The sequence below is a fragment of the Triturus cristatus genome, chromosome 8, assembly GCF_964204655.1.
Source record: "Triturus cristatus chromosome 8, aTriCri1.1, whole genome shotgun sequence".
NCBI lineage: Eukaryota > Metazoa > Chordata > Amphibia > Caudata > Salamandridae > Triturus > Triturus cristatus.
In genome coordinates this window covers 531,767,637-531,794,277 of record NC_140591.1, presented here as the reverse complement: position 1 = coordinate 531,794,277, position 26,641 = coordinate 531,767,637, and positions in this window count along the sequence as shown.

The following is a 26,641-nucleotide window of genomic DNA, read 5'->3' as shown; positions in this document are numbered from 1 at the left end:
TGTATAATTGAGGTTGTGACCTCGGTGAAGTTAGTGCAGAGGGTTAATATGCCTGCTGCAAAGAACATGTACAAAGTCGATTACAGAGTGCATAGGATGGAAACAGATCTGCAGATTAATGCTTTCAAAAGAGACATCCGTTGGTGACTTGCAATTTATAACTTAAAGTCCTAATATAGAATAGTGAACTATTAACTTTCAGCCCAGAACTGCATAAACACACCGACAAATATACATTACAAAATTGATTAATGTTGCAAAGAGGGTACATTTGGCGAAAAGATCCGTGTTTTGTATAGTTGAGGTTGCGACCTCGGTGAAGTTAGTGCAGAGGGTTAATATGCCTGCTGCAAAAAACATGTACGAAGTCGATTACAGAGTGCATAGGATGGGAACAGATCTGCAGATTAATGCTTTCAAAAGAGACATCCGTTGGTGACTTGCAATTAATAACTTAAAGTCCTAATATTGAATAGTGAGCTATTAACTTTCAGCCCATAACTGCGTAAACACACCGACAAATATACATTACACAATTGATTAATTTTGCAAAGAGGGTACATTTGGCGAAAAAACGATTCTTATTATTAAAGGAAGCTCCCAACTTTGCAGTTTCTTTTTCGATACAACTTACCGATTCACAAGGAACATAGGGCTCACGTCTGGCCAGCTGCAAAAGTGAGGGGGAAATGGCAGGAGGCACGCTGGCTGACACCTTTTATATAACACCCATACGTTTTTACAAGGGTGACGGTAAATTAGTACATTACGTATGGTTTGAAATGTACGTATTTTGTGGGAACAAATACACAGCCAAGGGTGACGGTAAATTAGTACATTACGTATTGTTTGAATTGTACGTATTTTGTGGGAATAAATACACAGCCAAAAAAAATGGAAAAAAAGGGGAATAGAAATAAAAGAATTGCCGTCAAGGTTAAGGGGAGGGGGCGCAGGGGGGCAGGGACGCGATAATATCGCTTGACAAGTTTTCCTTTAGCATTATTATTGCACAGCATTCAATGGTTTACTGATTTTAATAAAGCAAAAATATATTAATGTTTCTCTGTCAGCCGGAGCCCTTAGAATTGATGTGGAACGGGGGTAGGTGGGACAAGTGGATTTTACAGGACATGTAGATCTCAGTGGCATTTTGTCCCTTGGACAACTAGATTATTTGGAAAATTCCACACCCCTGAAATAAAAGACCGGCATCGCGCCGGAGGCCACGCCCCCTCCTTGCAGCACTCTGCAAACGCGCCCCCTGGCCAGTTGTAAGTTGAGGAATTAATTCCCCTTCAATACTGAGGGTCCCTGAGGGCCAACTAGCCCAACAGGTATCTCCAGTATGCGCCAGGGAGCTGCGTTGCAGACAGGTGTTCTGAGGCCACGCCCCTTTTTACACCTTCATGCAACGCAGCTCTGTGGCGCTTACTGGAGGTACCTAGTGGGCTAGTTTGACCCTAGGGACCCTTAGGATTCAAGGGGACTTAATCTCTCAACTCAGAACGCCCACAGGCCCTGTGGCGCGTTTTTAAATTGGGGAAATAATTCCCTTTCAATCCTGAGGGACCCTGGGGTCCAACTAGCCCACCAGGTGCTTCCAGTAAGCACCACTGCTCTGCGTTGCAGAGAGGTGGTGCAGGCCGTGCCACTTTTTACACCTCTCTGCAACGCAGCTCTGTGGCGCTTACTGGAGGTACCTAGTGGTCTAGTTGGACCCTAGGGACCCTCAGGATTCAAGGGGACTTAATCTCCCAACTTAAAACGGCTACAGGGCGTGTTTACACAGTGGGGAAGGGAGGGGACGGGGCATGAGGTGACGTGTTCAAACACGCCCTGTGGTGCGTTTTAAGAGGTAGTTTTAATCCCCTGCCCTATTATATACTAGGGGCTTACAGAGGAGGTCATGCTAATCACAGGGGGACCCTAACACATAGTGTGCCCTAGTGTATATAGGTGTTTTCACTGTATTCTGAGTGTCTTTTAACATAGCACTGGCTCTAGGACTGGTTAGTCAGACTCAGTTACCACCAGTATCCGTCTGAAAAAGTTGAGGGTACAGGATGATTTTGCAACAAGGCTTGTTTCTGCTCTTCTGTTTGTTCTTTCTGCACGTTATACTTCTTCCTGCACTTTTCTTCGTCTTTGAGGACTTCTGTTGCTTCTTTCTGCATTTCTTTTTTTTCTTTCTGTGCGTTTTTCCTTCTTTCTTCACATGTCCTATCTCTGTAGGCATAGCTAGAAATTAGCATTTAAAAAACCTTTGAAATTCACTGAAAAAAACATAGGTCTCAGGCTCGTTATAGCTAGGAATTAGCATTTAAAAAACCTTAGAAATTCACTGAAAAAAACATAGGTTTCAGGGGCGTTATAGTTAGCTGGACTTTTCGTACAAAACCATAGAAATTCCCCCGTTATAGTTAGTTCAGCTAACTATAACTCGCGCGCCCGCAATGCACTGCTGATGACGTCACATATTACATCACTCGTGACATGGTCAGTGACATCACTCATGTTTTTTTCAGTGAATATATATATATGTGTGTGTGTATATATATACTTGTACTTAACATAGATAACAGAAAACTTAATAGAGGAATACATTGGTTCATTAAAGCTTTTCTGTAACAGTTCTAACTAAACTGATATACTGCTTTTTTAGAAAAGGATGAGATTCTTGAATGACCAGTTTCAAAAATTTTCCAAGATGGCGCCAACGTTTATCCAGCAATATGTGCAATTCACGAAAGCTGTCCGCTTTCTATGTCTAAATGAAAACACGTATTTAAATGTGAAATGTTTGATGCTCACCATTGTGACAAGACTACGTCTGGCAGCCAAAACGCATGGATATTTGAGTCGCTCACAGGAGTGCCAATGTCATCTTTTGGAGTAACGAGGTGAATTTACAGAGGTAGGCTCAGTGACGGTAATCACCATGATGGCATATTTACAAGTTCAATGCATTAAGTTCTTACATTGAGCACTGCAACAAAGTGACAATTTCTTAACCTTGTTTCACGGACTCCACAGTCCATAATACCTTGCTAATGCACAGTTCTTTTAACTTTTTGATTATTTCTGTTGTTTTCTTGGCTTGTTGCAGAATCATGGTTTCCTTCTAATACCAAAAGTATACATCCTCGTTCAGCCTTTTAAAAAAATCAGTTTCATCTATGGCAGGATAATATCCCTTTAATAATATAACAGAAAGTTCAGACTCTGTCCCTTTTTGAATTAATTTTACGCTTGTAATTGCAGTCTCTCTTTGCAAATCAATATTCATGGCACTCCAGTCAGCGTAAGGGTTATGACCCCTACGAACCTTGGCTGCTGAAAAAACAAAGGTTACAAAAGTGAAATTCAGCAGTTATAGTTACCTAAGCTTACTATAAATTACACCCCCACAATGCACTGCTTATGAAATCAAATATTACATCACTCATGACATGGTCAGTTACATCACTGTAGGTTTATAAGTGGGTGTCAGAGAGTATGAGTGGGGCTGTAAGTGGATATATGAGTGTCTGTGTGGGTCTGTGAGTGGGTGTGTGAGTCTCTGAGGGGGACTGTCAGTCGGTGCATGAGTCTCTGAGTAGATGTGTGAGTGGATACATGAGTGAATGGGTCTATAAGTGGCCCTGAGAGTATCTGAGTTGTACTGTGAGTGGGTGCATGAGTACCTGTGTGGGTTCTTCCTATTTTCTATATTTTATTGCTCATGTCTGACCTTTATTTTGCTTCTTTCTGCTTGTTTCTGACCTTAATTTTGCCTCTTACTGCTCGATTATCTCCTTTATTTAGCCTCATTATGCTTATTTTTGACCTTCAGTCTGCCTCTTTCTGCACATTTCTGACCTTCATTCTCTCTCTTTCCGCTCATTTCTCATCATTATCTTGCCTCTTGTTGCTCGCCACTCAACCTTATTTTGCCTGTTTCTACTAATTCCTGATTTTTATTTTGCCTCCGTTTGCTCACTGCTGCCCTTTCTTTTGAATCTTTCTGCTCACTGCTGGCCTTTATGTTGCCTCTTTCTTCTAATTTCTAACCTATATTTTGCCTCTTTCTGCTCATTTCAGATCCCTACTTTGCCTCTTTCTGTTTGTTTCTCACTTTAATTCTCTCTTTCTGCTCATTTTTCACCTTTATTTTGCCTATTTCTGCTCGTTGCTGACCTTTAATCTGCCTCTCTGCTTGTTTCTGACCTTTATTCTGCCTCTTTCTGCCAGTTTCTCACCTTCATCTTGCCTCTTTCTGTTTGTTGCGGACCTTTATTTTACCTGATTCTGCTCTCTTGTGATATCTATTTTGCTCTTTCTGTTCACTGCTCACCTTTATTTTGGCTCTTTCTGGTTAGTGCTGGCTTTTATTTCGCCTCTTTCTGCTCCATGCCAATTTCATTTTGCCTCCGTCTGCTCATTGCTGACCTTTATTTTGCCTCTTTCCGCTCATTTCTGCACCCTGTTTTTGTCTCATTCTGCTTGCTGCCTGCTTTATTTTGCCTTTCTTGAACCTACATTTTGTATTTGATATGGGGAAGGGGGTCATGCTGCCCCCATTCCCGGTCTGATTTTGGCCCGGAGGACCCCAACCCCTGGGGACCAGCCTTGTCACCTTGGTGACCTCATGGCACCCAGTGTGCAATTGAGACCCAGGGGGCAGGGGCTCATTGCCCCTGCTGTCCCAGCTGGCTCCCCACCTCATGGGGAGTTGGGATTGCTGCTGCAAGCAAGGAGCTGCTTTAAATAGCAACTCCCTGCTTGTGGGACCAAAGTTTTCACCTGTTTTCCTGGATGCATTTTTGCATGCAGAGAAACAGATGAAAACTCTGGTTTCTGCAAGCCAGAGCTGTTTGACTACTCCAGCTTGCAGAAAGTGAAGTTATGTTTGCTTTCACTTGGTGAGAGCTGTTAGCTCCTACCAAGCAAAAGCAAACCGCTAACTCCTGAGGGTGGCCACCTCGGGAGGTCGCAGGAGCTGGCTCTTGGGGGTGCTGACATACCGTGCTTTAAATGGGGCTATGAGGGGGTCTGCATGACCCCCCTCCATCTTAAAACTTAGCACCGGGCAAGTGGCGCTCACTGGGGTGTGGGCAGGCTCAGCAGACCTGCCCTCATACATATTTTCAAGTGCCCCGGGGAGGTGGCAGTCGTCAGGCTTCGGAGGGCCTGTGCAGGCCAACCATATATAATTTGCCCCGGGAGGTGGTGGTGGTCCCCAGGCCTTCGGTGGGCAACACTGCCCCTGCATTACTTACTAAACATTTGCCCCAGGGATGTGTCGGTCTCTAGGGCATGGGGGTGCCGCATGGGCATCATCCTGCATACATAAAAAGCAATGCCCCAGATAGGTGGCGGTCACTGGGGCTTTCATAAGCTCTAGGAGGGGGCCCGTGCGCCCGCCTATTTCTATGATATTTCCAGGATCTGGCTCACCCAGGGGTTTATTTAAAAGCATGCGTGGAAGCCACTGCTTGGCTTTTTTCCCTGAATTTTCGAATATTGCAAGTATACTGCAAATGAAAAAAATGCTTTTAAGTTGTGGTAGGGTAGCCGGGGGACCCCAAGACCAAGACTTGAAGGTCAGGGTATTCCTACCCTGCCCACTTTTCCTTTTGTTATCATTGTTTTGGGGACTCTGCTGAAGCTGAGTATCAAGATGGCTGTTAAATCTTCCTGGTAAATTTCTCAACTACTGCAAGGATTTACACCAAACAATAAGCAAAATCTGCCTAACTAAATCTACCTTTCCGCTAAATTTGGTGTAACTCTATTCCGCAGTTAGGGCATCAGGTGTGTCTAAAGACTCTGTGGTAATTAACATGGGAAAACGCATTTTTTTACACCCCTTTTTCTCTGTCCCAATTTGTTCACCCTGAAACTTTCTGTGCACAACAATACCTAATTTGTTCTTTTTCTGGGAAAACTTGGTGAAGCTGAGTCGAACGGCACCAGAGATATAGGCAAGTAAAAAAACTATTTTTCTATTGAAACATGGTTCGAAGTATTACGACTTAGTAGCAGTTGCCGGTAGACTTGATTTCTAACAAAAAGCTGTTTTTCAGTTGCCTATTACTTTGGTGCTGGTTGACAAATCGTCACAAAATTTCCACAAAAATGCAGATGTTCACTTCAGCTTGTGTCTGGAAAGTTTTGTGGTGGCTTGTCAAGCGGGGTCCGGGAAAAATGGGTGGTCTCAAAATGTGTTTCCCCCATGTTAATTCCCATAGGAGTTTTGAACACGACTATAGCCCAAACTGCTGGATGAAATTATACCAAATTTGATAGGAAGGATAACTTTGTCTGCAGATTGTTCTTTTCATCTTTTGGTGTAAATCCATTCAATAGTTTTTGAAATGTTAACTAAAAAACAAATATGTATGTATAGGGATGTAGATTCTCCATGGATCCGCACATGAGGAATTCGCGGATCCACATGCCAAAGCAAAGTCCTGATTGGGCTCCTCCTTCACAGAAAAGTTGCCGCTGCCATTTTGTTCATCGGAAAATGGTCCCCGGCGCTGAAAATGTCTGTGCAAATTAAATAACGGGGTCAAGATAGATGTTCCCTGACCCCATGGGTGTGTTAGAGGAATCCCAGAGGGGCTCATGAAGGGCAATAAATTTCCTTATAATATTTGTTCTGAACACATGGGAATCCGTGGACCCCCTGTGGTGCTCAATGCACCCCGTCTGCTGTGTAACCACAAATTCTGAGGCAGCAGATCAGAGGCAACCCTGTTGTCTACCACTCTACAAATGCACATCATGGTACACTACTGGTTGGGGGAGGAAGTTCCCTTGGCTGCTGAGGGTCAGTGGGGAAAAAGAACCTCTATTGTTCCCACAAGTAAGTCCCCCACAGGGGGATTGCTCAGACCTCAACAGAGGCCAAGCCCCCTTTCTCAACCACTCTGCAAATGCACCTCCTGGTGCACTACTGGTTGGGGGCTGAAGTTCCCTTGCATGCTGAGGGTCATTCAGGCCAAGAGCCCCTATTGTTGCCAAAAGTAAGTCCCCCACAGCGGGATTGCTCAGACCTCATCGGAGGCCCACCTCCTTTTGCAACCACTCTGCCAATGTGCCTCCTGGTGTACTACTGGCTGGGTGATTAAGTCCCCTTGGCTGATGAGGGTCGTTGGGGGCCAAGAATACCTATTGTTGCCACAAGTAAGACTCCACAGCAGGATTGCTCAGAACTCATCTGATGCCCTGCCTCCTTTCTCAACCACCCTGCAAATGCACCTCCTGGCACACTTTTCTTGGGGATAAAGTCCAGGGGTGAGATCGCTGGTAATCTTTGCTCCACCGGCGGGTGGCAGAGTTTTTGCTGAGCTCTGCTTTGCAAGTCCACAATGCTCCTTAAACTCCACTGGAGGAACAGAGATTACCCTCCACTGGTATCAGACTCACAAGGCCTCTCACAGACCCACTCAGACAATCATATACCTACTTACCATCCCACTCCCACTCTCCCATACCCACTTACAAACCTACTCAGACACTCATGCATCCACTGAGGCACTCATGCACTCATTCATATACTCATTGTCAAAGGTTATTGGTTACAGTTAGGAAATTTTCAAAAAAACCTCACAAATTCACTTAAAAAACTAAGGTTACAGGGACATTATAGTTAGGAAATAGAAATACAACAATTAGAAATTCACTTAAAGGTTACATGGACATTATAGTTAGTCTCACATTTCACTCATACAAAACCAACGAAATTCAGCAGTTATAGTTACCTTAGCTATCTAGAGCTTACACCCCCACAGTGCACTTCTTATGACCTCACATATTATATCAATCATGACATGGTCAGTGACATCATTGATGACATCACTGATGTCATCTAAAATGACAACACTGATGACATCCTCCATAGAACCACTCATACACCCACTCACACTCCCATAGAACATCTCATAAACCCACTGCTATTCCCACAATGTCACTCACAAACCTATATAAGCACTTATAGACCCGCTCACTGATCCAAAGAGCGACACACATCTACTCACACATACAGTCACTCACACACCCACTAACTCTCTCATACAGCTACTCATGCACCCATTCACTCATCAATACAGCCATTCACACATCCAATCATACAGACATACAAACACTTACACACCCACTTATATACCCATATAGCCACTCACACACTGAGTCAGTCACCCATACAGCAACTCTCACACACCTACTCACTCAACCATACATTCACTCACTCAGCTACTCACTCACCCATACAGTTACTCACACATGCATTCACTTATACAGACACTAACACATATACCCACTCACCTATGCAGTCACTGACAAGCACACACTCACCCATACAGCCAGTCTCACATTAACTCACTCGCCCATACAATCAATCAATCAATCAGAGTTTGTGCAAGGGTGTCAAGGTGCTGGAGGGTCTGCAGGTCCTGATGGATGCTGAGGTTCAGTCAAAGAGCCAGATCTTAAGATCTTTCCTGAATTGTGTCAGCATCAGGGATAGCCTGAGGTAGAGAGATAGGGTGTTCCAGTTTTTTGCAACAAGGTAGGAGAAGGATCTTCCTCCTGTCCTGGTGGATCTGAGGGACAGTGGCAAGGGCCAGGTTAGCAGAATGGAGGTTTCTGGTGTGTACATGGAATGAGAAGCAGTGGTTCAGGTAATGCAATCCGGTGTTATGTGAGGAGCTTGAACATGACTCTTTTGTTGACTGGGAGCCAGTGGAGTTCTTGACTGGGAGCCAGTGGAGTTCTTGCAGGTGTTCAGAGATGTGACTGTGGTACGGGATGTTGATGACCAAACTGGCTGTGGCATTCTGAACGTTTTGTAGTTTCCTGAGTAGCTTCTGGGTGATACCTGCATAGAGTGCGTTGCCGTAGTTAAGTCTGTTACTGATGAGTTTGTAGGGGACCATCTTTCTGGCCTCAGTGGTGATCCATCTGAAGGTCTTTCATAGCAGTCAAAGAGTGTGGAAGCATAATGAGGAGACAGCATTGATCTGGTGGTTCATCGAGAGCGAGGAGTCCAGTATGATGTTGAGGTTTTGTGCATGGTCCATGGGTGTGTGGGTGTTCCTAACACAGCAGGCCACCAGGAGTCTTCCCAGGCGGATTTGTTGGGCCCCATAATGAGGACTTCAGTCTTGTCTGAGTTGAGCTAGAGGCAGCTGTCTCTCATCCAGGTAGTGACTGCCTTCATCCTGTCATGGAAGATGTTTTTAGTGATTGCGGGCTTGTTGGTGAGGGAGAGGATCAGCTGGGCGGTGTCTGTGTAGGAGACAATGTTGAGTTTCTGGTTCCTCACTTCAGCTGCGAGTGGGACCACATTTATGTTGAAGATGGTGGGGCTCAGGGAGGAGCCCTGGGGGACTATTCAGCCGAACTCTGTGGGTTCTGAGAAGAATGGTGGTAGTCTGTCTTGCTGTGTTCTACCATTGAGGAAAGAACGGCTCCAGTTCAGTGCTTTGTCATGGATGTCGGTGTCGTGGAGTCTCGTGCTTAGGGTGTAGTAGGAGATGGTGTTGTAGGTGGCTTAGAGGTCCAGGAGAATGAGGGCTGCTGTTTCTCCACAGTCGAGGAGGAAGCAAATGTCATCTGTGGCGGTGAGGAGGGTGCTCTCTGTGCTGTGGTTACTTTGAAAGCCTGATTGAGAGGATGTAGTTTGCTCTGATAAACTTGGAGATTTGGGCATAGATGGCGTTCTCTATGACCTTGGCTGGGAAGGGGAGATGGATCCGAATTTCTTGAGGTCACTCACACAGCCACTCACTCACCAATACAAGACTTATACACCTACTGACTCATCCAATCAGCCACTCAGATACTGTATCACTCATCTAAACATCCTCTCATAGACCCACTCACTCACTCATACACCACATACACTCACTCACCCATGCGCCACTCACACATCAATACGCCCACTCACTCCCATGGAGCCACATAGACACCTACTCACACATGGATATACACAGTCACATATCCACTCACATAATATGTCTCACAAATATTTCAATCATTAGTAATACATAAACTATACTCCATTCATTTTTGTAGCATCTTACTAAACAGCTTTAACACCCAGAAATGTTTGGAAATCACTCACAATAACTAGATGATGTAACCAGTGATGTCAATGATGTTTTCATAAGTGATCTAATATGTGAGGTCATAAGCAGTGCATTTTGGGGGTGTAAGTTATATTTAGCTGGGGTAACCCTAACTTCTGAATTTCTCTTGTCTTGTGTGAGTAAAATGTGAGCCTAACTATAATGTCCCTGTAACCTTTGTTTTTTTCCAGTGAATATATATATATATATATACATACCAGTAGGTAGTTATAGTTAGGACCTAGTGCCCATAGGAAAAGCTGGTTTTTGACTTGCTTATATCTTTGTTGCTGTTTGTCGAATCATGGAAAGTTTTCTGTCGAGGCAGGGTCTGATTAAAAGAGGGGTCAAAAAAGTGCATTTCCATTGAGATTTTAGGCATGTCTACAGCCTGAATCGCTGAAAGAAATTACACCAAATGTGGTAGAAGGCTAGATATTGGTTCAGAAAGCGTACTTTCTTTGATTTGGTGTAAATCCATTGAGTAGTTTTGAAGATATTTATGAAAATTCAAATTTGCATATCTAGAGGCGTGAATCCTTAACAATTAGTTTACAAACTTCGCAAATCCACGCACCAACAGCAAAGATGTGATTGGCTGGCCACAACCTGTGTACAAAGTTGTGGCTAGCATTTTATATAATGGGACATTGTTCTGGGGCTGCAAAAAAAAAAATACTGAGTCAGGGTAGAGGTTCCATGCTTCATTGGATGCGATAAAGGGGATTTTGAGGGACCCCTTGTTTTTTTTCACATGCAATAGTCATGAATTCATTGTGACACTCAGCACGGCGCCCTGTGTGACCTTATGCCAGGTTTATAAATATCACTGACATTTTTTAAAATTCATTCAGATACTCACTCAGAGAACCCCTCACACTGTCACACCCATTCCCACTCCCACTGAGAGACTCACACACTCACTCACAGACACACTCAGAAACTCGTGCACCTACACACAGACCCACTGAGAGACTCACTCGCCAACTCACAGACCAACTCAGACACTCAAGTGCTTACTCATAGACCCACTGAGAGAGTCACATAACTATTTACAGACCCACTCAGATCCTCAACCACCCACTCACAGACCCACTCTGAAACTTAGGAACCCACTCACAGATCTACTCGTAGTTTCATGCACAAACTCACAGACCCTCTCTGAGGTACTCAAACCAACTTACAGACCCACTCAGAAAGTCACACACCCACTCACAGATCTCCTGAAAGACTCACACATTAATTCACAGACCATTCAGGTACTCATGCACCCACTCACAGATCTACTCAAACACTATTGTATCCACTAACAAACCCACTCATATACTGATGCACCCACTCAGACACTGACACACCCATTTACAGACCCACTCAAACATTAACACACCCACTCACAGACTCAGTCAGACACTAATGCACCCACTCACAGACCCACTGAGAGACTCATGCACCTACTAACAGACCCACTCAGATGCACACATCCACTCACAGACCCCCTGAGAGACTCACACACCCATTCACACACTTACTCAGAGACTCACTCAACCACTCACAGATATACTCAGAGACTCATGCACCCAATCACAGACCCACTCGAACACTAATACACCCACTCTCAGACCTACTAAAACACTGACAAAAACACTCACAGACCTACTCAGAGACTCATGTATCCTCTAACAAACCCACTCATATACTGATGCACCCACTCAGACACTGACGCACCCATTCACAGACCCACTCAAACATTAACACACCCACTCACAGACTCAGTCAGACACTAATGCACCCACTCACAGACCCACTGAGAGATTCATGCACCTACTAACAGACCCACTCAGACACACATAACCACTCACAGACCCCCTGAGAGACTCACACACCCATTCACACACTTACTCAGAGACAGACACAACCACTCACAGATATACTCAGAGACTCATGCACCTAATCATAGACCAACTCAAACACTGACTGCCCACTCTCAGACCCATTCAGAGCCTCCTGCATCTACTCACAGACCAGTCAGACTCTAACGTACATATGCACAGACCAACTCAGACACTCATGCACCCATTCACAGACACACTAAGAGATTTAAGCACCCATTCACAGACCCACTCAGCTACTCATCTACCCACTCAAAGATCCACTCAGAGACTCATGCACACACTCACAGACTCACTATGAGACCCACAAGCTCACTCACAGACCCACTCAGGCACTCATGCACCTATTCAGAGATCCATTGAGATGCTCACACACCCATTCACAGACTCATTCATATATTCATTCACCCACAAACAGGCCCACTCAAATACTAATGTACCCACTCACAGACCCAGTCAGACACTAATACATCTACTTACAGACCAACCCAGGCACTCATGCTTCCATTCATAGACCCACTCAGACACTAATGCATCCACTCACAGACTCAGTCAGACACTAATAGATGCACTTACAGACCAACTCAGACAATCATGCTCCCATCATTCACAGACCCACTCAGACACTAATACATCCACTCACAGATCCACTAAAACAATGACACACCCACTCCCAGACACAACCAATCACTGATCTACTCATACACTCACTCACCCACTTACAACCCAATTCAAATTCTCATGCTCCCACTCACAGATCCACTTACTTATGCACCCACTCAAAGACCCTCTCAGAGACTCACACATCCACTCACAGACCAACTCAAACAGTGACACACAAATTTAAACACTAACCCACCCACTCACAAACCCAGTTAGACACTAACACACCCACTCACTGACCCCTTCAGACACTCATGCGCCCACTCACAGAGGCCCTCAGGCACTCATGCATGTACTCACAGATGCACTCAGACTAACCCTGGGCGCGACACTACGCTTCGCCCACGTAGTGTACGTAGCGCTGCCTGCTTCGCAGTTTTCGAAGTAGGCGAAGCAGGCAGCGCCTACGCACACTACGTGGGCGAAGCGTAGCTGCCTGCCGCCCACCACCCGCCTCCCGTACTTTTAAAAGGAAAAATAAATTTGTAATAAAGCAAATTAGGCACTTACCTGACGCGCGGCGTCTCCCGGGGCTCCCTCTTCCTGTTTTTCAATTTTCCTGACAAATGCGCATGCGCGGACGCCCGCGCATGCGCATTTCTGGCAAGAAATGCGCATGCGCGGGCGTCCGCGCATGCGCATTTGTCAGGAAAATTGAAAAACAGGAAGAGGGAGCCCCGGGAGACGCCGCGCGTCAGGTAAGTGTTTTTAATTTGCTTTATTACAAATTAATTTAATCTTTTAAAAGTAGGGTGGGTGGGTGGCGGGTGGCGCGTAGTGGGGCTACGCGAAGCGCGTAGTGTGCGTAGATTTGGGCACACTACGTGCTGCTTCACGTAGCCCCACTACGCCCACTACGCCCACCCTTAACTCAGACACTCATGCACCCAATCACAGACCAACTCAAACACTGACTAACCACTCTCAGACCCATTCAGAGCCTCATGCATCTACTAACAGACCAGTCAGACACTAATGTACATATGCACAGACCAACTCAGACACTCATGCGCCCATTCACAGACACACTAAGAGATTTAAGCACCCATTCACAGACCCACTCAGATGCTCATCTACCCACTCAAAGATCCACTCAGAGACTCATGCATATACTCACAGACTCACTATGAGACTCACAAACTCACTCACAGACCCACTCAGGCACTCATGCGCCTATTCAGAGATCCATTGAGAGGCTCACACACCCATTCACAGACTCATTCATATATTCATTCACCCACTCACAGGCCCACTCAAATACTAATGTACCCACTCACAGACCCAGTCGGACACTAATACATCTACTTACAGACCAACCCAGACACTCATGCTCCCATTCATAGACCCACTCAGACACTAATGCATCCACTCACAGACCCAGTCAGACACTAATACATGCACTTACAGAACAACTCAGACACTCATGCTCCGATCATTCACAGGCCCACTCAGACACTAATACATCCACTCACAGACCCACTAAAACAATGACACACCCACTCCCAGACCCAATCAATCACTGATCTACTCAGACACTCACTCACCCACTTACAACCCAATTCAAAGTCTTGTGCTCCCACTCACAGATCCACTTACTCATGCAACCACTCACAGATCCACTGAGACAGTGACACACCCATTTAAACACTAACACACCCACTCACAAACCCAGTCAGGCACTAACACACCCACCCACAGATCCCCTCAGACACCCATGCTCCCACTCACAGAGGCCCTCAGGCACTCATGCATGTACTCACAGATGCACTTAGACACTCTTACACCCACTCACAGACCCACTGAGACTCATGCACCCACTGACAGACCCACTCAGACACTATCATACACACTGACAGACCCACTCAGAACCTGACATACCCACTGACAGTCCCACTCAAACACTAATGCACCCACTGACAGACCCAGTCAGACACTAACGTACCCAGTAACAGACCCACTCAGACAGTTATGCACTGTCACAGACCCTATCAAACATGTGGACACCAACTCACAGACCAACTAAGACACTCACATAGCCGCTCACAGACCCACTTGGACAGTCATGCACATTGAGGGACTAGATTAATTAGCGAATATGCCCAAAACCATTACCAAATTGGGCTTCTTCAATGAAGTGCAAGAAAGCATTGAGAAATACTGAACATTGAGAAGTACAATAACAAAAGTAAAGTATAAACAGGACATTTTGATTTGTGGACTTTGACAGTATCACTGAGAGCAAAGTTGAAAAGGTTGCCATTAATGGTTGCTTTGCATGAGACTGGTGTACCATTCTTTTGTTTAATTTTCACATTTTTCTGAGATTACAGAGTAACTAAGAACATAAAAAAAATCTGACCAGCCAACTCTATTAACAGTTATGTGAATTACAGTGTAGTTTTAAAAAATGTTGTTGAAAAGGTATGTGTATAAATGAGGCTAATGAAAGAGTGTATGATATGTACAAAACTATTTTAAGTGTAGGAGGGGATTTGTGAGTAGGTGTGTGAGTGTTTATGAATGTGTGTGTGAGTTTCTCTGTTGCTTTGCATGCGACTGGTGTACCATTAATTTTCACATTTTTCTGAGATTACAGAGTAACTAAGAACATAAAAAAATCTGACCAGCCAACTCAATTAACAGGTATGTCAATTAGTGTAGTTTAAAAAAAATTGTTGAAAAGGTATGTGTATAAATGAGGCTAATGAAAGTGTGTATATATACAAAACTATTTTAAATGTAGGAGGGGATTTGTGAGTGGGTGTGTGAGTGTTTATGAATGGGTGTGTGAGTTTCTCTGTTGGTGTGTGAATGAGTAAATTGGTGCCTGTATGGGTAGGTGTGTGAGTAGTCCATTATTTATGTGCTGCCCTGGATTTGTACAGTGTGTGTATGTGTGTGTGTAGTTTTACTGCATGGTTGAATTGGCATTAAAAAGTCTGAGGTTATAACATATTTTAAATTATGTACTAGTTACCCCTTAGACAGGGTATTAGTAAGTCATAGGGCAGGGTCCTATGTAATTAGTAGGTAGGAAATGCAGTTTGAAGTCTCAGCCGCTCACATGTGTACTTTGAGACCACTAGGCTAAGATAAATATCCAGTTCATCACCAATACAGCTACTTATATTCATATTTGGAAAAGGGGAGTCACTCACTTAGCCACTCAGCGAGAGAAAGAGATATCTTGTTTTTTAGTGGTATGGCCATATAGCACTTATGTATTTAGCACTAACATAGCCATAGTCATACTGCAACTCACATATGCATTACAAAGGCATAGAGTCACTCACATACCCACTCAGTGAACAACAGAGGCATTTAGACATTCATTCATAGATGGCCATACCACTTATTTACCCAGCAGTAACAGAGCCAGTTCCACAGACAGTTACATACTCCAACACCCTGTAATATAGCCAGTAAGCTATCCATAGAGCCACTTGCACAGAGTTTTACAAACCCATAGAGGTACTAAGATAGGCAGTGAAACAGTAGTATAGTCATGTATACATCCAGTCACTCACACACCCACAGACACTCACTCAGATATGTACTCAAGTACTGACACATCCAAGTCACTCATCCAGAGAATTAGTCCTGTAAATATATTTTGGGAATTCTACTGCATGTGTAGTTTTACTGCCAGGTTGAATTGCCATTCAAAATCCCTTGTCAACCTTTAAACCGCCCTTCTTCTACATATAAGTCACCCCTAAGGGAGGCCGTAGGCAGCCCATACAGCAGGGTGGAGGAATTAGAGCTGTCATGTTTAATATCTGTGGACTGGAATGAAGTATTGATATATTGAATTTTATAGCAATGTAGTTGCTTGGGTTATGCAATATAAAAGGAGTACTGTATTCTGTTTTCAGATATCTACTTGTGTAAGAATTTATAATGGCAAAAAGGAACAGAGGAGCAAAAAACAAAACAGTACTACTTGGAAAGAAATGAGAACAAAAACGTGTAAAGAAAAATGAAAAATTTCGAGTGATGAAGCATGATTTGTTTTGTGAAATAATCTTGCTTGATCAAATTTGCTCATAACTGTGTTATTAATAAAACAATGACTAATGGTGTGAAAATTAACATAGGTAAAAATTAGGTGTATATTGTGCACAAAAGGCACAACACGTTTAGTAAAACTAAAGCTGCAATGTTTAACATGCTGAAAGCATGGAAAATATATGAAGTGTATTTTCATGTTATGGGAGAGAGACCTGAATGCAATTAAAACTTGCACATAGAAATATGAAATAGTAATAGTAGAGAAAACTTACAGAAAATTTATCTTGAAATGTTTTATCCTTTCTTCAAAACAAGAGAAAAACAAATATTAGTGACAGTTTGATTATTTAAAATTTAGTTTATACCTATGGATTTAATGAATATTTAATTTCTGTTTCCTTTAGGTGTTTCCTTCTTTTTGTAAATAGTAATGTGTATGTTTTAGTCCTCAGAAAAACCAATGGTTTCTCTGGTTTCTTTATGAATGCCTTAAACCTTGCTAGAGTAATTTTCCTTTCCCTAACATAGGCCACAGAAGAATGTATTTTGTCCTTCACAATTTCTAAAAAGCTGATTTATTTGTTTGTTTACCTGTGATTAGCATTTCACTAGGATTTCATTCCTACAGTTACAGTATTTCTTTCTATGAATAATTGTGTCAATTAATGTTGCAAGCTGATGTGGAAGCGAGCATGAGGGCATGGAGCTATCACAAATTTATTTTCCTGCTTCCGAAGACCGATGGTGACTTTCATTTTAACAAAGAACTGTAACAGAGAAATCCGGATGAACTGATTGAGTCGATTATAACCTCATAAATTTGACCAATGGAATCGCATGGAACTGGGAAATTGCAACTTTAAGAGGATTGAACTAAGTTTTTAGCATTTGGTGTATACTTATTTCCATGAGAAAAGAATTTGGCAGTAGCTGTTTTTATGAGAAGAGAGCCTACGCTGCTGTACTCTCTATGCTAATCTGGCTGTCTAATATCCTTGCAATTCCTGAGCAAGACTATCATGACCATCTTGCCCTTCATGGGGTGGTGATGTTGCTTAAGCTATACCTTTTTGGGCAATGGGTTAGCTATTTCTGACTATTGCACGCTGTGCATTAGTATTCTCTGATCTAGGTTTCTATGAAATTCTGAATTGCATACTGATTTGCAATGAATTATTCTTTGTCTTTCTCTCTCTCTCCCCTCTCATGCTGTTATTGATTATATGATGTATTTGTCAATAAATTGTACTTCTTTGTTGTGAACTTACCTTTAATATTGAATTAACACATTATTTATGAGGATCACTGACATAATATCAACTCCAAAAATATCCCCATACATAAATATCGACACACAAATATCGCCATCCACAATATCAACATCCTATCTTTGAAATGTAAAATACAAAAAAACATTGAAAAAAATACATAATGTAAAAAATATCGATTTTTTATATATAGAAAATAATGATAAATAAATTAAATATTTAAATGTAACTTTGAAATATGATTTACATGTAATGTACATCTAAACATATATACAATGTAATATATAATTGTATATTTACTTTAAAACAAATAATAAACTAATAACTTTAATTTGTCTTAAAAAGTTATACATATTTAAAAATTAACAAATACATATATAAATATAAATATACCTATAACACAAAATGTAATAAAAACATTATATTATAAATTAAAATATGAATATATTTATAACAATGTAAACTTACATTTTGCACTCCATTAAGTGCAACAATAGGAGGTAAAAAGTTACTATTCCTACTCCAGTGAATTCAACAGTAGGGAAAGTGTTGGATAGCGCATCGGTAAAAATTACTATTCCCACTCTAGTGAGTGCAACAGCAGGGAAAGTGTTGGATAGCAGAGGGGTAAATATTACTATTCCCACTCCAGCGAGTGCAACAGTAGGGAAAGTATTGGATAGCGTAGGGGTAAAAATTACTATTCCCACTCCAGTGAGTGCAACTGTAGGGAAAATGTTGGATAGCGTAGGGGTAAAAATTACTATTCCCACTACAGTGAGTGCAACAGTAGGTAAAGTGTTGGATAGAGGAGAATTAAAGATTACTATTCCCACTACAGTAAGAGCAACAGTAGGGAAAGTGTTAGATAGCGCATCGGTAAAAATGACTATTCCCACTCTAGTGAGTGCAACAGTAGGGAAAGTGTTGGAATGTGTAGAGGTAAAAATTACTATTACATCCAGTGAGTGCAACAGTAGGGAAAGTATTGGATAGGGGAGGTCTAAGAATTACTATTCCCACTCCAGTGAGTGCAACAGTAGGGAAAGTGTTGGATTGCTGAGGGGTAAAAATTACTATTGCCACTCCAGTGAGTGCAACAGTAGGGAAAGTATTGGATAGTGAAGGGCTAAAAATTACTATTCCCACTCCACTGAGTGCAACAGTAAGGAAAGTGTTGGCTAGCAGAGGGTTAAAATTAATATTTACAATAAAGTCAATAAAAAAATAAAAACAAACAAAAGCTCAACTTCAATAAAAAAATTGTAAAACACAATAATAAAAATATATATAAAAATATTCAAATAACAAAAATAGAAACATGTTATGTTAGAAAAATTAAAAAATGTCCAGCAAACTCTATTTTATAAAAAAAAATTAAAAAAATACAAACCAATAACTATATTTATTATAAATTAATTATAATTAAAAACATTGTTACATAGAATAAATATTCTTTATGTCCTACCCTATAACACCACACATTTCACAACACACATCTACATTTCTAAAGAAATGTTACCTCCATAATTAACATAATGATTTATCAAATAAACACATTTTATTATTTAAAATTCAAAATAAAACATATAAAAATAATTTACTGATCAAACATTACCCCTATAAAACCAAAATATACACACAAAATAAAAGTAAACAATAACCAAAAAACGTATCAATTAGAAAAAGAATAATAATGAGCCAATACATATTAATGAATAAAACATAAAATGCTTTCTACCCTCTACCCCAATAAACACCTTAACACACACATAAAAGTCATTACACAATTTCCATAACTAATTGTTTTTTTTTCATTTAGCAACAACGTATTAATTAGTTGAAAATAATTTAGTTCACACCTTTTACCACTATAAACCCCACAACTCACATCTCAAATTAAGGATCCTAGATTGTGCCAGTGTATGCAATACACATATTCCATTTTATGTTTGAGAGTGACTTGTCTGGACTTTCATATGCTGTAAACCACACACTGAAGACAGGAGATAATCTTCAACATTTCTCCGCAAAGGAATTCACTGACAAAGTTCATGGAAAGGATGAAAAGTTAGAATAAAACTTGATTAATGTGATGGCGTGCCAACATGGCAGCAACGAATATTGGCATCGTTGCCATGGAGAAATTAAATGTACGTTGAGAAACCTAAGTGCACCTTCTTGGTTTCTGACACCCAGTTGTGCTAAGTATGCATGGGTTGACCTACTTGAAATTTAAAGAGAAGCAAACTCAAACATTAAGGACATCAATGTGATGACAGCAGAAGAGCTTTGATCTTTGAATTCTGCTAATGTTTGTAGAAATTTTAACAACAGGTTTCAAGCCATTCTGTCTTTCATTTACAACAAAACTAATCCTCCTTTGGCGAAGCAACTGTAAGCAGCACCTGCAGCAATGCAAAAGATGCATGTTGTGCATTGGCATGCACAGCGTGACAGGCACCGTGCAGTGCCTTCCACCTTGTGTATGTCAATGTAGGGTCCCCCCCAAGTGCAGCCCCCCACACCCGGCCCCCAAAGTGCTCACCGCATGTCTTTCCATGGCGGAGTCTCCGCCATGGAAAGGCATCCCACAGCAGGCATAGTAATATGGATGGGGGTGCCTGCAAGGCACCGCCATGATATTGTATGCATTTCTGCCCGGCTGCCAATCCAACCAGCGGAAAAGCGGCGGATGGTCTTTCCATCGAACGCGGTGCCCCTCGCCATACTAATATGGCAGGGGGTGCAAGAGGGACATTTGGAGGGAGGATCGCCCGTTATCCTAATGGTCCCCAAGATATTTGTTTGGATTTCCAGTACCTGTCATTTGCCAAGGAAGAGTGAATAGCTTTTTCTATCTGCAGTCAGATATACGCTAACACGGAAACCATAAAAATACACATACAACCTGAGAAGAACATAGACCTCCTAGTATATTTATGATTATATCCCTGTCATTCTCAAAATGTGGATTGTAAATATGAATATACAATTCGGTGCAGACTACTCTATTGCTATTGCTTGGTACGTTACTTCATGTTGTACAAAGTCAGAGAAAACAGAGATGGAGATGTGAGAGGAGATTTCTGCAAAAAAAAGACCCTGTACAGCTTCAGCTAGAAAATGCTTTTCCACAGAAAGATGGCGTCCCATGAGTGCTGTGACTGGTTGAACTTGGCCAGTCTGTCCTCAAAATCAAGAGGAAGTATTTGGATAAGTCTAAGCCTAACAAGTACGTAAAACTGAGTGCTAAGCTCTTTCCCAGAAGTCAGTACCTAGCAGGGTTTGACCCAGAAAGTACAGACATTGTGAATTCAAATAAGTTGGACACATCTATAAAAAATGTGCCTCTGTGAAGTACTTCAATATTACAGATACTGAAATAATGCAACTGAAAATATAGAAGAAGGGACAAATGCAGTAGTTAAATGTGATGGTTGTTTGGTCAGACAAGTATAAGGAAATCTAATTAACCACAGAAAAAGTATCTGTCAAACTCTAGACAGAAGATAATTTTTCAATTTGGCACTTTTACAGCTCTTTAAGGCTTGGCGTGCTGGAGCAAAATCACTTGGAGAGCATGACAGCTTTGAAGGTTCTTTCAACACTGTGAACAACACCATTCAATGTTCAGTCTTCTCAAATGACTTGCAAATGTTAAATGATGAGATTGAACAGGAGGGAACAATTGCTGCTGAGATAGCTAAGGAGGGCTCACAAAGCAGACAAAGTTCTGGATAGGCCTGGGCCAAAATTCCGTTCCGTTCGCGGAAATTGCGATATTTTGGCATTCTCGCGTTCCGCGGAAAGCGCGAAAATGTCAAAATTTCCGCATTCCGCAGCTTAGCGATAATTTTTTTCTTGCTCGCGCTGTAAAACAATACATTCTCGCGCGCGCGCGATCGCCTTACCTGAATCCCTGCGTTCTCCGACAAGTTTTCTTGACCCGGTCGCGTTCTCCACGAGATGTTGGATTTTGGTAGCCATTTTGCGCTGTCTCGCGAGAGTTTGCGGCCGCATTCAAGTCATTTTTCACGCGATCACGTCATTTGTCGCGCGATCACGTCTTTCTTCTCGCGATCATGCACCGCGCGAGTATGAGAAGATTGAGATCTCGAACATGTCATTCTACATCGCGAGCCAGAGAATGAGGACGCGGGCACATGAAATCGAACGCGAACAGGAGAAAGAGACCGCGAACACGTCATATCCAACGCGACAGGGACAAAGAAGAGAACGGGATCATATCGTTTTCGACACGCCGGCGGAAGTAATGTGAAGCTGGAGAACTCAACAACGTAAAATTTACAATTTGGAGAGGAATATCGGCTCTAGCAGCATGAAACCATCTGCAAATACTGATTTTGGATGAAAAGAACTCCTTACATTCACATTTGGCTTTCCTTTTTTGTGCAAGGAGTCATTTTTTTTTTACAAGGTGGAGAGAGGGAGGAAGTGACACAGATTCTCCAACTTCCTGTTCCTATCCAGCAGGCTCCTCCCAGTGCTTTGTCCATCTCCTGCTCATTCTGCCTTTGGATTTGGAGCTGGAAAGATCACTCTTTTTGTCTGCTGCATCATTGCAATTGGATTTCAGGATTTTTGGAATAGGATATTTTACAAGTAAGTGGTTGTTGTGTTTGATTGTGGGCATTGCAGTTGTTGTGTAACTACAATTTATTTTTGATAATTAATTATCATCATTCCTTTTTTTTTTTTAATTTATTTTAATTTTGTGGGTTGTAGTAGTAGGCCCGAGCTAGCCATGGGCATGGCCTCATGGGTGTGTGTGTGCATGATGAAGCAACTGTTCCTTTTGTTTTTTGAATATATTTCATTTTCAATCACATTTAGGGCATGGATGGCATTGGATTGAGTTGGGGAAGTGTGTTTTTTGGGGTGGCCTTGCTGATGTTGTTGGGCCTGGACATGTGGCTGGTGGCCATTTTGAGGCCTAGGCCTGCAAGCTTGCCTGGCCTTGTCTGTCAGCAGGCCTGCTTTCATCCACTGCTACCAGAGCAGGTAGCCACAGCTTTAGTAATCTACTGTTTTCTGTGTGCTCTGTTGAATTTAGACATCATTTAGGGCATGGATGGCATTGGATTGAGTTGGGGAAGAGTGTATTTTGGGGTGGCCTTGCTGATGTTGTTGGGGCTCGCCATGTGGCTGGTGGCCATTTTGAGGCCTAGGCCTGCAAGCTTGCCTGGCCTTGTCTGCCAACAGGCCTGCTTTCATCCACTGCTACCAGAGCAGGTAGCCACAGCTTTAGTAATCTACTGTTTTCTGTGTGCTCTGTTGAATTTAGACATCATTTTGGGCATGGATGGCATTGGATTGAGTTGGGGAAGTGTGTTTTTTGGGGTGGCCTTGCTGATGTTGTTGGGCCTGGCCATGTGGCTGGTGGCCATTTTGAGGCCTAGGCCTGCAAGCTTGCCTGGCCTTGTCTGCCAGCAGGCCTGCTTTCATCCACTGCTACCAGAGCAGGTAGCCACAGCTTTAGTAATCTACTGTTTTCTGTGTGCTCTGTTGAATTTAGACATCATTTATGGCATGGATGGCATTGGATTGAGTTGGGGAAGTGTGTTTTTTGGGGTGGCCTTGCTGATGTTGTTGGGGCTCGCCATGTGGCTGGTGGCCATTTTGAGGCCTAGGCCTGCAAGCTTGCCTGGCCTTGTCTGCCAACAGGCCTGCTTTCATCCACTGCTACCAGAGCAGGTAGCCACAGCTTTAGTAATCTACTGTTTTCTGTGTGCTCTGTTGAATTTAGACATCATTTAGGGCATGGATGGCATTGGATTGAGTTGGGGAAGAGTGTATTTTGGGGTGGCCTTACTGATGTTGTTGGGGCTCGCCATGTGGCTGGTGGCCATTTTGAGGCCTAGGCCTGCAAGCTTGCCTGGCCTTGTCTGCCAGCAGGCCTGCTTTCATCCACTGCTACCAGAGCAGGTAGCCACAGCTTTAGTAATCTACTGTTTTCTGTGTGCTCTGTTGAATTTAGACATCATTTTGGGCATGGATGGCATTGGATTGAGTTGGGGAAGTGTGTTTTTTGGGGTGGCCTTGCTGATGTTGTTGGGCCTGGCCATGTGGCTGGTGGCCATTTTGAGGCCTAGGCCTGCAAGCTTGCCTGGCCTTGTCTGCCAGCAGGCCTGCTTTCATCCACTGCTACCAGAGCAGGTAGCCACAGCTTTAGTAATCTACTGTTTTCTGTGTGCTCTGTTGAATTTAGACATCATTTAGGGCATGGATGGCATTGGATTGAGTTGGGGAAGTGTGTTTTTTGGGGTGGCCTTGCTGATGTTGTTGGGCCTGGCCATGTGGCTGGTGGCCATTTTGAGGCCTAGGCCTGCAAGCTTGCCTGGCCTTGTCTGCCAGCAGGCCTGCTTTCATCCACTGCTACCAGAGCAGGTAGCCACAGCTTTAGTAATCTACTGTTTTCTGTGTGCTCTGTTGAATTTAGACATCATTTAGGGCATGGATGGCATTGGATTGAGTTGGGGAAGTGTGTTTTTTGGGGTGGCCTTGCTGATGTTGTTGGGCCTGGCCATGTGGCTGGTGGCCATTTTGAGGCCTAGGCCTGCAAGCTTGCCTGGCCTTGTCTGCCAACAGGCCTGCTTTCATCCACTGCTACCAGAGCAGGTAGCCACAGCTTTAGTAATCTACTGTTTTCTGTGTGCTCTGTTGAATTTAGACATCATTTTGGGCATGGATGGCATTGGATTGAGTTGGGGAAGTGTGTTTTTTGGGGTGGCCTTGCTGATGTTGTTGGGGCTCGCCATGTGGCTGGTGGCCATTTTGAGGCCTAGGCCTGCAAGCTTGCCTGGCCTTGTCTGCCAGCAGGCCTGCTTTCATCCACTGCTACCAGAGCAGGTAGCCACAGCTTTATTGATCAAGTGTTTTCTATGTGATCTGTTGAATTTTTAGACATCACCTTCCTGAGAGTGTAGTGTGGCTGTACACAGTACTAGTAGTATAACATAGCTCTAGTTAAAAAAAAATCATAAATGGCTAGACTATCTTTTGTTTGCACTAGTACAGTACTAAGTAACTGAACCACAAAAACAAATGCAACATTTCACTGATGTTCTTCTCCTGTCTTCTTTGCTTTTAGGTGCACAAAAGACAGAGTAGGAGGTGTCATCGGCATCACCTGGCTACCCGTTGTACTGCCAGCCAGACAGAAGTCCTGCTGCGCATCACGCCCACGTGTGACCAGAACTTGTTGTGCATCTGCCTCCTGCCAGACGTCGGAATAAGATGGCCCCAAAGAAAGGTACCAGGTCCAGTACCAAGAAAGTTGCTGGTGAAAAGAAGGAACAGAAAAAGGAAGTGCCATTAACCACGACTGGTGGTGTGCCGGCCAAGGTTTTTTTTGGCACCAAAGCGTTGTCCGGGAACCAAGCTGGGAGCAGCACAGCGGTCCAGCAACCCCACCAACCTAGGCCCAAGGGCTTTACTCACGCAGAGGTAGCCAGTCTACTAACGGGCAGCGATGTTGAAGAAATGTCATTACCGCAAAGTAGTACACAATCAAGTTCAACGCAGGCGCAAACTCAGCAGATCAGTGTGCAGCCGCCGCAACAAGAACAGCAGCAGCAGCCGCCGCAACAAGAACAGCAGCAGCAGCCGCCGCAACAAGAACAGCAGCAGCAGCCGCCGCAACCAGAACAGCAGCAGCAGCCGCCGCAACCAGAACAGCAGCAGCAGCCGCCGCAACCAGAACAGCAGCAGCAGCCGCCGCAACCAGAACAGCAGCAGCAGCCGCCGCAACCAGAACAGCAGCAGCAGCCACCGCAACCAGAACAGCAGCAGCAGCCGCCGCAACCAGAACAGCAGCAGCCGCCACAACAGCCCACCATAGTAGTTGTTGCTCCTGACGTAGGGGCATTTCAGGAAATCGAGCTTCCTGCAGACAAAGCGGAGCGAAGTCAAACTACTGTTTCAGAACATCTATTGTCTTCCAGACCACCAGCAAGGAAAAGGAGGCTTAGTCCATCATCTTCTTCTTCAAGCCCCGCTTCTGATGATCGTGATGACACTTGGGTCCCACCAGCTCGGTCTGAGAGTGAAGTACGCCACAAGACATTGCTTCTGAAAAGGAAGGTCCCAGAAAAACTTAGAGTTATGGAGGTAGATGTAGAAGAGGGGGGTGATGATGTTGATGAAGACGAGCCAGTCATCACGCACATTACTCCCGCCCCAAAGGGATTGGAGACCGACATTCTAACCCTATCCAGAAAGGCTGCTACTGAGCGGGATGTAGCACGGATCTCACCAACACAGGTTACACCACCACTACCTCCAGCTGCCATATTTTCCAAGGCCCGGCAGGGACCTACATCCAGCTCAACCACCTCAGTAGGAAGTGGTAGTAAAAGTCACAGTGTAGGTGGACAGGGTCACATATTTTCAAGCACCCCCTCAAGTTCATCTGGTGTTGAAAGTGGCACATCCAGCAGTGCCAGAAAGTTCTCCTCCCCAGTTTGGGACTTCTTTTCTGTTAGCGCCAAGGAGGAGAACGTTGCTATATGCGCAATTTGTCGGCAAGGTGTTCGGCGTGGTAAGCTTGGTACAAACTATGGTACCGGAGGACAAACAAGTCATCTCAGAATACACCACACTATTGTGTGGGAGGATCACCTACTTAAGTTAAAAGAAAGTAGGAAAACTAAACCCTTTGAAGTTGGTC